Genomic DNA, 17,287 nt, shown 5'->3' with positions numbered 1-17,287 from the left:
CAACTTCTGTTTGTTATGGAAGGTCTTTATTTCATCTTAATTCATAAATGATAGCTTTGCAGGGTACAATATTCTGGGTTGGCAATTTTTTCTCTTGAGTCTTGAACTATGTCTCTCCATTCTCTCCTAACCTGTAGAGTTTCTGATGAGAAATCAGTTGTAAGTCTAATTGGAGATCATCTGAAATAATCTAGCAATTCTCTCATGTAGATTTTAGAATGTTTTCTGCCGGCGCCACAGCTCAATAGGCTAATCCTCCGCCTAGCAGCGCCGGCACACCGGGTTCTAGTCCCGGTCGGGGTGCCAGATTCTGTCCCGGTTGCCCCTCTTCCAGGCCAGCTCTCTGCTGTGGCCCGGGAAGTGCAGTGGAGGATGGCCCAAGTGCTTGGGACCCTGCACCCACGTGGGAGACCAGGAAGAAGTACCTGGCTCCTGGCTTCGGATCAGCATAGTCCTGGCCGTAGCAGCCATTTAGGGGGTGAACCAACGGAAGGAAGACTTTTCTCTCTGTCTCTCTCTCTTGTTGTCTAACTCTATCTGTCGAATAAATAAAAAAAATAGAAGGTGGGTGTGTTGTAACTTCTATTGTCATAATCATACTCTCACCTCCTCTCTTCCAAGTTGATCAGTGCCTGGGAGCTAATCCTCAGTGGGTGTCATATTCATCCGTGCTTCTTCATTCACTGCTCAGGGCATCTGTGCAGTCCTCAGTGTGAGCACGGATCCCACTGCAGTGACCACCCCAGGCAATCAGTGGAGTCACACACAGTGATTGCCCAGAGACCTAGCTATACCCTGTGCCCTCTTGTGATGCCATAGTGTTTCTACTGTCTCAGCATTCAGGGCTCTCACAGGCATGGGCTACAGAAGATCCACTCCACCCTGTTAGCCTGTCCTATCTACAGAGAAGCTGGGTTGTTCCCAGAGCCAGCAGCTTGTGGGTGCTTTGTCTAGGTGGGTTAAACCCTGGAGCTCTGCAGTCTGTGATATGTTGAGAGTCTGGGGGCACCTCACAGTCATATGTGAGTATCTAGCCCCCATTTAATCTTCCCAGGCAGACTCAGAGTCTGTGGGAAATGTGGATTGTTCCCTCTGATAAAATCCCTGGGTCACACACATGCATACTACGTGCTGGCTGCAACCTACTCATTTCATTATCATATTGGACCCGTATAAGAGTCTCAGCACCTGGTACTCATGTCCGAATGGCTCCTTCTCCCTGCCAGTTGCTGGCTGTGTGTACTGAAGCTGCTGTAGTTGCCTCTTCTGACAAGATGGGAATGTCCCTGCCAGCAGCTGAGTGCATGCTGGTGTGTAGCTGCTGCCTACTTATGCTTAAATGGTACCTGCCTTCTCTTAGCTGTTTGGGAGGTGCTGTTGTGGGATGGGTTGTAGGGGAATGGGGAGAGAGGGATGTGCTCTGTTTCTTTTTCTCTGTGGAGCAGGCACCCTGTTCCCCTCAGGGATCTGGGCTGCACTCAAAGACAGTATAGACCACTAGGCTCTCCCTCTGACTATATCACCAGTGGCAAGCAAGGGTGGTTGTAGTCTGACCTCACCTTACTCTCCAAAGCTGGTACTTCCCTGACTCAGGGCTGCTGGGGTCCTGTGCTGTGTTAGCACTCATTACTATGTGTCTGCACCTTCCACACAGATCCATGGCGTGTCTCCTCCTTCCGCAGAATCTCCACTGCAGTTTTCCCTCCAGCTCTCTCCAGAGAATACACTTTCTCCTCTCTCGCTCTGTCTCTCTCTCTCTCTCTCTTTTTTTTTTTTTTTACTATTTTGATTTTTTGACACTTTTTTTTTAAAAGACTTATTTTATTTATTTGAAAGACAGAGTTACAGAGAGAGGTAGAGACAGAGAAAGGTCTCCTATCTGCTGGTTTACTCCCCGATTGGCCACAACGGCCAGAGCAGTGCCAATCCAAAGCCAGGAGCCAGGAGCTTCTCCCAGGTCTCCCATGTGGGTGCAGGTCTCCCACCTGAGCCATCTTCTACTGCCTTCCCAGGCCATAGCAGACAGCTGGATCAGAAGAGGAGCAGCTGGGACTGAAACCGGCGCCCATATGTGATGCTGGCGCTTCACGCCAGGGCGTCAACCCGCTGCGCCACAGTGCCGGCCCCATGGACATTTTTACGATTTACTTTTTGTCATTCATTTTCAGCAATTTGATTTCAATAGGAATTGTGTTGTTTTCTTTGCATTTATCTTAGAGGTTTGTTGTGCTTCCTGGATCTGGGTAATGATGGTTTTAATCAAATCTGGTAGTTAATTCTTCAATTTCTTTTGGTTCCACTCTTACTCGTTTATTTCTGTTACTCCAATTACATGTGTGGTAGACCTCTTGATGTTGTTCCAGATATTCTTGAAACTCTGATTAACTTCCCAGTGATTTTCTTCATTGCCTCCTTGTGGATAGCTTTTTGTACTCTTTCTTTCAATTATAGTGCCCAATCTGCTATCAAGAAGATCTAATAATTTTTTAATTGCATTTAGTTTTTTAATAAATTATCATTATTGTACTTAGAATTCCTATTTATTCACTATGTTCATATTTCCTCTAAATCCTTGGATACAAGGATTGTATTTCAGAGTTTCTGGAAAACGGGGATGAAAAGATAAGTTTGTTTTAGTTCAAAATATTTTGAAATCCATATGCAATTTTTTCATAATATGCATTTTCCTTCGGTATTTTGGTGAAGACCCCATACATATCTAATATTTTAATTCCAATACTTACGTCATCTTTGCTTGTGTTTCTATATATGTTTTCTCCCTTGATTATGGGTCACATTTTCCTGCTTCTTGGCATTATTTTGTGATGTTATGTTGTCTACAACCTATGTTTCATGGTGTTTTAAAGAGTATCGAGTTATGTTTTATCTTTCTGTGGCTTATGTTTGGGTGGATTTAGGGCAGTCATTGTTCTAAAACCAAAATAATATTACTTTTTAATATGTGGTCTTTCTGGTGCCTCAGCTGAATGCCTCAGGTGTTCGGTGAAGTCGCTCATTCTGGACAACCAGATGTTCAGTGTTTCTTTGTACTGTGTGATTTCTGGGGCCTCCATCCAACACACAGACTCTGTAACTTTTCTGCAGGTCTCTTGGAGTCCTTTTCTGTATATATGCAAATAAATATTGAGTCAAAGCTGAAAAGAACATCTTTACGTGTCTGGAGATTCTTCTCTGTATAGCTTCCTTCTCTCTACTCTGAAAATTTCTACTGACTCAATAGCCCTGTTCTCTAGTCTCCATTCCCCTACCCAGTCTGCCCACTGCTTTTCATTCAGACTACTTCTCTACTGCACTTTGGGGCTCATGGATGTCAGTCTTTTCTCTCAAAAAACAAATCCAATAGCTCTTCTGTTATAGCTAAAACTGGAAATAGACACTTGTAGAATTTAAAGTTTTTGTTTAATAATAATATACTTTAGATAATAATTTCATTACAAATTAAGTTTCATTATGCCCTAAGAAGATTTTATGTGGAATATGTGTTTCATTATACTTTATCAACTCCATGCAGCATTCTTAAACTGAGATATTTCCTACTGCCTCTGGTTTTATATTTTACCTTGGGGAACAATATTTCAAAATCTTGTTCTCCACTTGTTTTCTTCTTATAGTTTAATGTGGAATTTAGAATTGTTGTCTTGATAATATCTTAAAATGCTTCATTTTTCTGTCTATGAATTTTAAATTTTGGGATATTCCACTCTGCTATAATTCTCCATCAGTCTCATTTAGTTTTTCACTAATGGCTAAAGTTGAGTGACTCACAAGTCGCATGACTAGTCACTAATGTGATTACATACAAACATTCTTCTGCCAATTGTAGGATGAGAGAGAGAGAGAGAGAGAGAGAGAGAGTGTGTGTGCTTCCATCCACTTGTTCACTCCCCAATGGGCAGCAACGGCTGGAACTGTGCTAATCTGAAGCAGGAGCCAGGAGCCTCCTCTGAGTCTCCCATGCGGGCTCAGGGGCCCAAGGACTTGGACCATCCTCCACTGCCTTCCCAGGCCACAGCAGAGAGCTGGATCAAAAGTGGAACAGCCGGGTTTGAACCGGCACCCACATGGGATGCCAGAGCTTCAGGCCAGGGTATCAACCTGCTGCGCCACAGCACCAACCTGCTGTGCCACAGCACTGGCCCCTGTACTTTGTATTTTCTAATGTGTTAATTTAGCCAGATTCTTTTAGTGCAAGTGCTTCCTGTAGTCATTCTAATGGAGCCTAACATCTGTTGAAAAACTCATTAAATCTTGTCCAAGGTTGTATCATGACGAATGACACTCACTGATCTTATTCTGTTTTTTTGTTAATAGAGCAGGATGAGCTGCTATAGTGTACATTCTCATGAACCAAGTCAATCTGATTTTTGTTTTCTCTTGAGACAATATCCTTCCTCAGGATTTTTTTTAAGATTTATTTTATTTATTTGAAAAAGTTGCAGAGAGAGAGAGAGAGAAAGAGAGAGATTTTTCCATTTGCTTTTTTTTTTTTTTGACAGGCAGAGTGGACAGTGGGAGAGAGAGAGACAGAGAGAGAGACAGAGAGAAAGGTCTTCCTTTGCCGTTGGTTCACCCTCCAATGGCCGCCACGGCTGGCGCACCATGCTGATCCGAAGGCAGGAGCCAGGTGCTTCTCCTGGTCTCCCATGGGGTGCAGGGCCCAAGCACCTGGGCCATCTTCCACTGCACTCCCTGGCCATAGCAGAGAGCTGGCCTGGAAGAGGGGCAACTGGGACAGAATCCGGCGCCCTGACCGGGACTAGAACCTGGTGTGCCGGCGCCGCAAGGCGGAGGATTAGCCTAGTAAGCCGTGGCGCCGGCTTCATCTACTATCTTATTCCCCAGAAGTCCACAGTGGCCAGGGCTGTGGCTGGGCCATGCCAAAGCCAGTATCTAGGAGCTTCCTTTGGGTCTCCCAGATGGGTGCAGGGGCCCAAGCACTTGGACCATCCTCTGTTGCTTTCCCAGGGGCACTAGCAGGGAGCTGGATTGGAAGTTGTGCAGCTGGGACTTGAACCAGTACCCATATGAGATGCTGGTATCATAGGTGGTAATTTTACCTACTATGGCACAATCCTGGTCCTCTCAGCATTTATTTTTTAAAAATATTTGTTTATATATTTGAAAGTCAGTGTTACAGAGAGAGGAAGAAACGAGAGAGAGAGAGAGAGAGAGAGAGAGAGAGAGAGAGAGAGAGAGATATCTTCCATCTGCTGGTTCACTACCCAGATGGCCACAATGCCCGGGGCTGGGTGACGCCACAGGAGCTTCATATGGGTCTTCCACATTGGTGGCAGGCCACCAAACATTTGGACTATCTTTCACTACTTTCCCAGGCACATTAGCAGGTGGGTGGCTTGGAAGTAGAGCAGCTGGGACTCGAACTGGTTGGTGCCCATGTGGGATACTGGCATCACAGGTGGCAGCTTTCCTTGATACGTCATGACACAGGGGCCCCCTTCCTTGTGTTTTTTAACTTGTGCAAAGTATATGTCCTTATTTTCTGCCCTTTGTTTTCATTTTATCTTCTGTCTAAATATATGATACTGCCTGGTTTGTTGTTTCATGTTATAGTTTCCTTTTTTTCCTTTTATCTTAGAGTTCTCAGGGCCTTGATCATGTGTGACTTATATTTTTTGTAACACAGAAAGCCTTGACAAGGACTTGTCAATGTAGTGATTATCCAGCTCTTGCACCCTGAAGTACCAGATGATTAGATTGTGAGGGAAAATTTTTCCTTTCACTGGTAATTTTCTCGTGGGGTCTGAGCTCTACCACTATGTCAAATATTATAAACCCTTTGATGCGCTTAGCCACTGGATAAGATTTCAAAGGTGCCTTTTAGGAAAACCTAACTGAAAATATGGGATTTTTTTTTCAAGACTTATGATAAAGTGGGCAACTCCACATAATGATCTCTAGCTTTATGGAAAATATAAATGATGTTAGTCAAGGTTCTCCATATAAACAGAACCAACATAGAGATAGTTGGATAAACATCAGATGGGGAGAGGGGGAAAACAAAAGGAGAGGGGGGAAAAGGGGGAGTGGGGGAGAGAGAGAATGAGAGAGAGAGAGAGAGAGAGAGAGAGAGAATGATGTCTAAGTTGGAGAACCAGGAGAGCTAGTGTTGTAATTCAGTCCACACCCAAACGCCTGGGGCCAGTGCTAAGGTGTGGCTGGTAAAGCGTCCATCTGCAGCATCCTATATGGGCACTTGCTTGAGTCCCAGATATTTTTCTTTTGATTCAGCTTCCTTGTAATGTCCCTGGGAAAGCAGAAGAGGGCGGCCCAAGTGGTTGGCTCCCTGTACCCACATGGGAGACCCAGATGAAGCTTCTGGCTCTTGGCTTTGGCCTGGCTCAGCCCTGGCTATTGTTACCATTTGGGGAGTAAATCAGTGGATGGAAGACCTCTCTCTCTCTCTCTCTCTCTCTCTGCCTCTGCCTCTTTTCCTCTCTTTCACTCCACCTTTCAAATAAATAAATAAATCTTAAGAAAAAAAATCCAAAGACCTGAGGACCAGCAGAGCCAGTGATATAAATATCTTAATATGAAGCCAAAGATTTCAGGGCAGGAGAATCTGGCTGCTATCCCAGTTCAAGGAGAGAGAGAAATAGAGAGAGAGAGAGAGAGAGAATATATTTGCTCTTCCTTGATCTTTTTCTCCTATCCATGTCCTCAGTGGGTGGCAGGATGTCCACCCACACTGGGGAGGGTGAACCTTTACTCTGTCTACCCATTCAATCTCTTCTGAAAACATCCTCACAGACCTGCCCAGAAATAATAATTTCTCAGTTGTCTGAGCATGCCTCAGCTGAGTCAAGCTGATGGATCATATGGACAAGTGAACAAAGCATGGTTAGTGCTTCAAGGAGGGCAGAGAGGGTGTGTGGGCTCTGTGAGGGAACCCAGGTCCCACCTGTGCCTCCCTGCAGCTGGCGCTGTCCCCTCTATCCCTCATCTCTGCATTTCTTCCCTTCCATCTTCCGTTCCAGTCTGAACAGCACAGAAAAGGGGAAGGTAGTGAAGAATAGGTCAGGAAAGGAAACATTAGTGATGAGACAGAGGATGAAGGTAGCTGGGTGGGGTGGGACATAGAGAGATAGTGGGGGTGGTTACTAGTCACTCTGCAGGCAATTTATAGTAAAGGAAAAGACCCTTTCTTCTTTCACATCTCAAACCCTGAACCAAAACTCCCTGTATACACGGAAAGCAGTAGATTCAATTTGTAGTCATTTTCAGAGAAGTCAAATGCATACTTCCTGTCTCTTCTCTAGGCTTTTTTTTTTTTTTCTTTTCTTTTCTTTCCAATAACTTGGATGATTGAGCCTTTCCTATCTTTGCTGCCACTTCCCAAATTGGCCTCTTTGGACTAGTATAGATTCTCTGACAAGGAGATTATTTATTGCTACATAGATTTTCTGTCTCTTGCTCCTTAGGGTGTAGTGTGCTTTATTTTCCTCTTTTTCTTCCTTTGTTTGCTTCCTTGTTTCATTTCATGCTATTTTCTCATGAAATAAAAAAATTCTGTTCCTAGCTTACATTTTTTTCCCTAAAAAGATTTTTCAAGCAGCGTTTGCCCTCAACATTTTTCCTCTCATGTATTTGTCCTCTACACTGCCTGGATGGGAAAATTTATTACATGCAAAGTAAACAATTGTCTTTATTTTTTTTTTAAATCATGGAAATACTCAACCTATTTGAGAATGCTACATGGATGCACCTCATTTGCTAAAGTTGGAAGGAACAAATATGTGCCTATTATTATTTATTTTTGTTTCCATTCTTAGGTGTGCAACTTTGTTTTATGGCAAGGAATTTTAATAATTGAGGGTTACTGAGGGCTCCTGCAACAGAGGCTCAATAATAATCATAATCATAAAGAGAACTATTATTTGACTCAAATCTGAATTAATTCAGATGAAAAGGGCAGTTTTTTGATGCTGCCCCGTGGCCCCCTTCGTTGCTAGGTTTCTTTCATTATCTCTTCAAGGCACAATGGCTTGGGACAACCAGAATTTCTATAATTGCTCTTCTCTCGTTTCTTTCTCTTGTGGTTTTCAATCTAATTGCTTTATAGCAATGGCTTCCAAACTTGGAAGTCATGATTTACTTGATTATCTAGTCAAAAATGCCTGGTCCATGAAGAGCTGACTCATTAGCAGTAGCTGGTGTCGTAGGCTAGCTGTGCTCCCAAACTTCCATCTACAAAGCATGTCCTAGGCACTTGGCCTAGTTCATTGCACAAAATAACAATTATTTGATTGCTAAGTAAATATATAAAAGATGAGCAAATATGCTGTAAGCTTTAATATAGTAGCCTAGGAGCTTGAGTTTGAGAACCAGTACTTTCTACTCATTTTCTTTTGTCTTTATTTCTTTCATAGGAAACTATCTTCACTGATATGTAAAATTAAGGTAGCTTAGAATCTTCCTAAGCCAATGCTGAAATATATGACAGCTTCTGATTTAGATAGTTGAGAAAAAAAGGCTCCAAGATGAGATAATGTCACAAATATTTTCCTTTGGCCATTTTGTCATGAGAATTCTATGGTGATGTGAGTGGGCAACTGTAGATGCAAATACTGTCTTTTAGAACTGTAGCTTATAATGTCATTGTGAAAATTTGTCTTGGCATCAGGAACATTGGCAAAACTCCCAATCCATGGTGACTTCTGTATTGTCAGTGACATATTGTCATGTGAATTTTTAAAAAAAGATTTATTTTATTTTATATGAAATGCAAAGTCACAGAGAGATGGAGATACACAGAGATCTATCTTCCATCCAGAGGTTCACTCCCCAGATGGCCACAATTGCTGTGGCTGTACCAGGGCAAAGCCAGGAGCCAGGAGCTTCATCTGGGTTTCCCACATTGATGGCAGGGGCCCAAGCACTTGGACTATCCTCTGCTGTTTTCCCAGGCCATTAGCAGGGAGCTGGATCTGAAGTGGAGCAGCTAGAACTTGAACTGGCACCCATATGGGATGCCCACATCACAGAAGGTGGCTTAACCCAATAAACCACAATGCTGGCTCCGTTGTTGTGCCGTTTTTGTAAGCTGGTGTTTACTTCAGGATCTGCAAGTATCATGGCTACTAAAACAGAAAAGTGACTTGGACTACATTAGGTAGTTTGTAGGGGCATCACAGGGACTCCTGCATTTGGAGATTAAAAAAATCAATCTCTGTCCTTAATGTGTTGTCCAATGTGAAGTAATGCTATAACTAGTACTGAAACAGTATTTTACACTTTGTGTTTCTGTGTGGGTGCAAACTGATGAAATCTTTACTTAATATATACTAAATTAATCTTCTGTATATAAAGATAATTGAAAATGAATCTTGATGTGAATGGAATGGGAGAGGGAGCGAGAGATGGGAGGGGTGCGAGTGGGAGGGAAATTATGGGGGGGGGAAGCCATTGTAATCCATAAACTGTACTTTGGAAATTTATATTTACTAAATAAAAAAATAAAAAAAAAAGAAATCAATCTCTGATAAGCAAACAATAAGCCCTCCTACAATCAAATATATGATATTTATACAAAAGAATGATATTTAAATGCATCTCTTAGAAAACTGGAACAAGCTGATCCTGTCCAGGATGTTTTCTTAGGGTTGGAACACAGTGAGTGAAGTAGTAACAGCAACCACTTGTGTTTTCTGACTGCATGGAGACCATGTTAAATATAGAGCATTGTTCTACATATGTAGAAAAATGGGACAAAACTATAAGAATTTTTGAATTTGTCCCTGCCATATGTAGGGAGAAGTATCCTAAGAAGACAGCAAAGGGAGTCCAGTTGGCTTCCTTGTCAGTTTTATCTCATGGCAGAGATTCGTTCATTGGGCTAATAAAGCTTAATAGCTCTGTCCGTTAGAAAATCCCCGTATAGCTCCATCTGACTTAGGACTCACTAAGTAAACATTTTCTCATTGGAGATAAAGGCTCTGATTAGATAAGTATGATGTTTGGGCCCATTTGGCACAATTTTTCACAAATTATAAAAAGTAGCTTCACGGGTGCTGTGGCATAGTGGGAAAAGTTGTCATCTGTGGTGCTGGCATCCCATATGTCTGCTGGTTCAAGTCCTGGCAGCTCTACTTCCAGTGTAGTTCCCTGCTAACGCACCTGGGAAAGCAATTGGAGAACAGCCCGAGTGCTTGGGACCCTGCACCTTTGTGGGAGACCCAGAAAGAGCTCCTGGCTCCTGGATGTGGATCCACTCAGCTCTGGCCATTGTGGCCATTTGGGGAGTGAACCAGTAGATGGAAGATCTGTGTGTGTGTGTGTGTGTGTGTGTGTGTGTGTGTTTCTCCTTTTCTCTATTCTATAACTCTGCATTTCAAATAAAATGAACAAATCTTTTTTTAAAAAAGTTTTTCAGGGGCCAGCTTCATGGCTCACTTGGTTAATTCTCCGCCTGCAGCGCCAGCATCCCATATGGGCACCAGGTTCTAGTTCTGGTTGCTCCTCTTCCTGTCCGGCTCTCTGCTGTGGCCTGGGAGGGCAGTGGAGGATGGCACAAGTGCTTGGGCCCCTGTACCCACATGGGAGACCGGGAGGAAGCACCTGGCTCCTGGCTTCCAATTGGCGTAGCTCTGGCCGTGGTGGCTGTTTTGGGGGATGGACCAACAGAATGAAGACCTTTCTCTCTGTCTCTCTCTCTAACTCTAACTGTCAAGTAAATAAAGTTTTTTATTCAAATTTATTAGTCTATTGTAAATTTGGGTAATTGTGAATTGGTCTTCAGTTGCTCTGAAAAATTTCTGAATCAGAGTGACCAAGCTTTATGTCTTAAACCATGGTGAACTTCATAAGGTAGCATGCACCTGACAGTATCTTCATTGTGGATGCCTACCCTCCAAAACTACAAAAAAATATAATATTCTGTTGTTTTCAATTGCCCAATTTGAGCTACTTTGTTAGGCTTGTTGTAGGAAACTAATGCATTGTGGAAAATATATCTGAAGTTTGAAGCTGATAATGTACTAATATTTAGAATGTCCCAGACCCCCTTAACAAACCAATAAAATAAGCAACAGAAAAAAAAGGACAGAAGATGAATAGGTGACTTATGGGAAGAGGAATCTTAAAAATCTAATATCTGGAGATACTCAAAACCATTAACAATTATATATTCATATTAAAATATCATTTTTCACTTCTTAGCCAATACTATAGATATGTTGCCTTTTGATTAATATGAAGATACATCAAAAATTCATGGAGAGATGGAATTAAGAGATAAGTTTATTTTCATGGAAAATTTTGAAATCCTTACATATAGGAGTTTTCAAAAAGTTCATGTGTAATTCATATTATAAAATCACCATGTATGGATTTAAAAACTTTGTTGTACCCCACATTTTAAATTTTATTTTCCCTTTTTACTTAGTACATACTAAGTTGATCATCTGTATATAAAGATAATTGAAAATGAATCTTGATGAAGAGTGGGATGGGAGAGAGAGTGGGAGATGGGATGGTTGTGGGTGGGAGGGAGGCTATGGGGGGAAAGGCCACAACAATGCAAAAGTTGTGCTTTGTAAATTTATATCTAATAAATAAAAAATAAATTTAATTTTCCCTGAACCTTCTGAAATACCTTATATATGAGGAGATAAGAACCCTTGTGTCTCACTGGAGAGAGTATTAACTGAGGTGGCCACTCAGAAAGCACTGTGGCAATAGTTACTCAAATTAACAATGTTTATATACTTTTTACCTCTAGATTCTGCTCCTGAATATACAACCCAAAGAAATTCTTTCATAGATTGACAGGTGAACGTGTGTGAATAGAAATGTTATTGAACTACTATTGCTGATGAGAGTTGGAAGCAATCTGGGTTTCTATCATGGAGATGATAGACAGATATGAGGGACTGAATGTTTGTGTCCCCTCAAAACTCATTTGTTGAATTCCTAGTCCTCAATATTATTAAGAGGTATGGGCCTTTGGGAGGCAATTAGTTCATGAGAATGTAGACCTTGTGAATGGGATTAGTGTCCTCATCAAAGGAACCTTAGAGAACACTCATTCTCTCTCTTTTTTTGTTTTCTCACATTTATTTTATTTATTTGAAAAGCAGAGTTACAGAGACAAAGAGAGGAAGAGACTGAGAGCTCTTCCAGCCACTGGTTCACTCCCCAAACGGCCACAACGTCCAGGGCTGGGACAGCTTGAAGCCAGAAGCCAGGAACTTCTTCCAAGTTGGCCATGTGGATGCAGAGACTCATGCACTTGGGTCATCCTCTGCTGCTTTCCCAGGCACATTAGAAGGGAGCTAAATCGGAAGTGGAGCAGCTAGGACTTGAACTCGCTCCCATATGGGATGCTGGCACTGTGGGCAGTGGCTTATGCTACTATGCCACAGCACCAGCCAGCATTCTCTTTTTTAAAAATTTACTTTACATAGGTGAAAAAAATTCATGGATTTCAAAAGTACAGATTTAAGAGTATATGGCCGGCGCCGCGGCTCACTAGGCTAATCCTCTGCCTTGCGGCGCTGGCACACCGGGTTCTAGTCCCGGTCGGGGCACCGGATTCTGTCCCGGTTGCCCCTCTTCCAGGCCAGCTCTCTGCTGTGGCCAGGGAGTGCAGTGGAGGATGGCCCAAGTGCTTGGGCCCTGCACCCATGGGAGACCAGGATAAGTACCTGGCTCCTGCCATTGGATCAGCGCGGTGTGCCGGCCGCGGCGGCCATTGGAGGGTGAACCAACAGCAAAAGGAAGACCTTTCTCTCTGTCTCTCTCTCTCTCACCGTCCACTCTGCCTGTCCAAAAAAAAAGTGTAATTATACTTCCCGTACTACTCTCCCTCTGCCTATGCTCCCACTTTCCTTCCTCCTTCCTTTCTTATTTTTTCTTTTCATTTTTACAATGACATACTTTCAGCTTATTTTGTAATCATAAACCTTACCCTTCACCAAATAAAGAATTCAAATAGTAAGTAGAAAACCACTGTTCCTCATGAGTATAGACAAGTGCTGTAAATAATAATCAAATACGAAAATGTCAATTTCACTCATATACATTATAATTTTTGTACTTTGTGATCTTTCATTCATGTGAGAGTGCACAAGGAAAATCAGTGGCCTGCCACTTGAAGTCCCTTCACAGATCCTGATTCTACTGTCACCATTCTGATCTTAATCTTCCAACTTCCAGAACTATGAGCAATAAATATTTGTTAAAACCACTTTGTTATAATAATTCAGACTAACTAAAGCAGGGAGTAAAGTGTGGTAATTGTACATTATGAGTTATTATGTAGAAATTAGGAGTACATGTAATAATAAATGAATCTTAAAAATATGCCTGTGAAAAAATGGAATATAATGAAATGTATCACAGAATATCAATTATTTAATTAAAAATATGTGCCTATCAATCAGAGCACATTTTATTAAAATGTGTGTAAAAAAGTACATATTAAACCCCATAGTCTCTTCATCTGTTAGAATAATGGGAATGGAGAATAAGAAGGAAAAAAAAAAGAAGGATTGACACAGATAAATGGTAATGTTGAATGAAATAGGATGCAAGAATAGCTCACCCTTGTTCACTTAAAGACTAAAAATACAAGGCTCAATTTAAAAGATAATCATCAATTTGTTGTTTTTTTCTGCTGTAGTCTTTTTCCAGACGATGAAATTTAGTACTGAACTCAATACATAGAGAAAAGTAATATGCTGCTTTGTTTAATTCCAGTTTTGAAACATCTTCCCTGGTTTTTCTTTTTCCCTCTTGTCCTGTCTCCTTTACTTAGTTTTAATCTCCTGTCATTCTTCCTCCTTAAATGTTAGTGTGACTCAAGGGTCCATTCGTGGTCCTTATTTCTTGCTCTGCATACAGTCACTGGGATTTTGATTCATTCTTACGGCTTCAACAACTCAATTTATTCCTAGATTCAACCTGTCCTATGACTGTTGACCTACAATTTCTCAAATATATTCTAAACTCTGTAGGTGTGATATTGATCTCATCTTCCCTTCCTCTTTGCCCTGTAAACTTGATCTTTTTAAAGGATATTATTATATCAATATCGAAGGATAATTTTGGAGGCATCTTAACTTCCTCTATATTCCCTACTCCAATAGCAAATCCTTGTTATTTTACTTCAGAAGTACCTCTAAATCCAGCTCCCCTTAATATCCGTCAGTAGCAAAAAGTACATAACTTTAAGCATAAAAGTGGTATGAATAGAACTGCTTTAAGAATGATTATTATGTATGAAATGAAAGGAATTAATTTCAGGAATTGGAAGTAGGAAGACTAGCTGAGAGTTATTGGTGAAATCAGGGAAAGAGATTATGGGTGCTAGAACTAAGGTGGTAGCAGTGAAGGTGCAGGAAAGTGAATTACTTTCACAGATAATCTGGTGTTCCAGTAGACAGAACTTGATGATGGACTTGATATGGTTGGTAGGAAGGGTGAGGAGAGCTATAAAGGGAGGCTGTTGGGATTCTCATCCACTACTGGGAGAGTAGTGCAATAATAAGAAAAGAGAATAAAGAAAATATTGTGTGACTGCAGTTAGATATGTTATATTTTTTTTAACTTTTTTTTAATGAATACAAATTTCCAAAGTACAGCTTATGGATTACAATGGCTTTCCCCCCGCATAACTTCCCTCCCACCCGCAGCCCTCCCCTTTCCCGCTCCCTCTCCCCTTCCATTCACATCAAGATTCATTTTCAATTCTCTTTATATACAGAAGATCAGTTTAGCATACATTAAGTAAAGATTTCAACAGATTGCACCCACATAGAAACACAAAGGGAAAAATACTGTTAGAGTACTAGTTATAGCATTAAATCACAATGTACAGCACATTAAGGACAGAGATCCTACATGAGGAGTAAGTGCACAGTGACTCCTGTTGTTGACTTAACAAATTGACACTCTTGTTTATGGCATCAGTAATCACCCTAGGCTCTTGTCATGAGTTGCCAAGGCTATGGAAGACGTTTGAGTTCACCGACTCTGATCGTATTTAGACAATTGTTGATCAAAACTTGAAATTGATCAATGTTGATTATAATATTGGTATAATTAATGCATTGAGGATGAATGAGACCACCTAAGAGTAAAGAAAATATAGAAATACCAACATTTAATGGTTGGTAGAGGAGAAGGCAAACACAGGAGAAAGAGAGAATGAGAAGACCAAGAAATTAGAAATACACTACACAGCAAAACCTGGAGAAGCAGAGGAAAACTGTTTCAGGATCGCAAGTACATTGAGGGATCAAATGTTCCTGAACTGTAGCAAGATGAGTGCTGAAGTCATGGTTATTGGAGGTGTAACAAGTGGTTCACTTGAGTGAAGTGGGGTGGGTGGAGTTTGAGTTCAAGTCTAAGAGAGGAGTGAGAAAATGGCAGCCTCAAGTCCAGACAGCATTCAGAAATGATGGTTGGAATGTTATGTGAGATCCAAGGAGCTTTTTTTAAAATAATAATAAAAAAAAAGCCTTAATTTTGTTTTGATTTGAAGAGGCTGTGACACAAGCTGTTCAAGTGTTTTTAGATAGGGTAACCTAGGGGATTTTTTTTTTTAAACTAAGAGTTTGAGTGCTACTTCTACTGTCTATCTTTCTGCTCTATTTGATAATTATCTACTTCCATGTTAAACTCTGCGAGCAGCTTTTGATTCCCCTGGGAGAAGGAATGGTGTCTGATTTTATTTTTATTCTCATTGCATATTTCTGAGTGAATCCCATTAAATGCAGTCAATAAATAGTAATAAATAAAATGAGCCATGACTCCTAACAAAATCCAATTAATGATCAGCTAGTCAGTTTTGCAAGCAAACAAACAAACCTTCTAATTTGAATTAAAGCCATAGGGCTCAAAATTAACTGGAATATTTCTTAAAATATTATTTTCTTTTAGAATTTGCACATATATTGATAATTTAACTATTTTTAAAGAATTTTTGTGTGTTTGGAAGGCAGAGTGAGAGGAAGTGGGAGGGAGGGAGAGGGGGAAGAAGTGAGAAAGTGAAAAGAAGAGAGAGAGAGAAAGAGAGAGCGAGCGAGAGAGAGAGAGGGAGAGAATATGACTTTCATCTATTGGTTAACTCCCTAATTATACTAGCTGGGGCTGGACCAGGCCAAAGCCAGGAGCCAAGAACTGGGTTTAGCTCTATAGGGACCCAACTGCTTGGGCCAGCACCTGCTGCCTCCCATGGTGTGCATTAGCAAGAAGCTGGAATTGGAAGTGAGGCCAGGACTTGAAGCCAGGCACTATGCTTCTATGGGATATGGGCATTCCAAGAATTCCTGCCCCCTCAGCTGTTTTTTGGTATTTTATGAATACCGTATCCAAATAGGAAATGCAGTTTTTTTCTCTTTTTTTTGTGGGGGGGAGGGGGCATTTAAGATTCTATCTCCTCTGTAATGTTTGGAATCTGGTTTTGAGAGGTGACATCACTGTTCTGGGTACAAAGCATGCATGCGGAGTTGAACTGGAGCAACAAGTAGATGACTATGTCAGAAGACATCCAGTCCCTCAGATGTCAGGTGTGGCCAGCAGGCAACTCCATGCCAAAGCTCAAGAACAGCTACAACACTGCTTTATGGGCAGGGTCCTAGAAGAGAAAGCCCAACAGCATAGAGAGGCTCTTATGGCCCACATCAGCACCAATAATGAATAGTTGATAAAGGCACCAAGTCTAAACGAAATGGTTCTTTTTGCAAAGTACATTTTAAAAAAGTTTTTCTTAAAAATTTATCTGAAATACTGATTATACTAATTTTAGCTTTTAGTTAACTAGTAGTGTATTGAACTAAGATGAATCTGGCCGTGTGCATCAGGAGGTCATGACCTTTTGTGGAGAGAAAGTATATTACAATGTAGCTGCCAGGAATGATGCTCAAATCTGACTCATTTATCACGGTTCTGGAGAAAATGTATTGATTAGATAGGCAGAGCTTAGTATGTGGACACTGGTGAGACAGGTTCTCATTGGAGGGGATAAGAGCCAGGCCAGTATAGTGTCTATTATGTCTTAAATACATATCATAAGAAAATAGAAACTTAAGAAACAAATTATTAGACTCATTGTTAAAGTATAAGATGGAGAGCTTGCAGGAAAATAAAGGACAAACATACAAGGGGCTTTTGAGATTTAGCCTGTTCATATTTTTTCATTATTTCTTTGTATTCCTCTTTAGAAATAAAATGTTACCAAGATGAGATAGTTGAACTTTTTTGCATACGCTTGTTTGTGCTTTCCCTTACCTTTTAAGAGGTAATT

At 41.1% G+C, this 17,287-nt stretch overlaps 1 long non-coding RNA gene across 1 annotated transcript in view; it reads left to right on the top strand.

Annotated features, from left to right (window-relative positions):
- The first annotated feature begins 574 nt into the window (after nucleotides 1-574).
- Nucleotides 575-17,287, top strand: part of LOC127490735 (uncharacterized) — a 49,891-nt gene continuing 33,178 nt past the window's right edge. The window contains exon 1 of the long non-coding RNA XR_007919112.2: nucleotides 575-1,022. This is a non-coding gene — a long non-coding RNA (uncharacterized lncRNA). The remainder of the gene's footprint in view (nucleotides 1,023-17,287) is intronic.

Source organism: Oryctolagus cuniculus, chromosome 6 (assembly GCF_964237555.1).
Source record: "Oryctolagus cuniculus chromosome 6, mOryCun1.1, whole genome shotgun sequence".
NCBI classification, from domain to species: domain Eukaryota; kingdom Metazoa; phylum Chordata; class Mammalia; order Lagomorpha; family Leporidae; genus Oryctolagus; species Oryctolagus cuniculus.
Note: the sequence above shows the minus strand (reverse complement) of the source record. Positions and strands in the feature narration are given on the sequence as shown.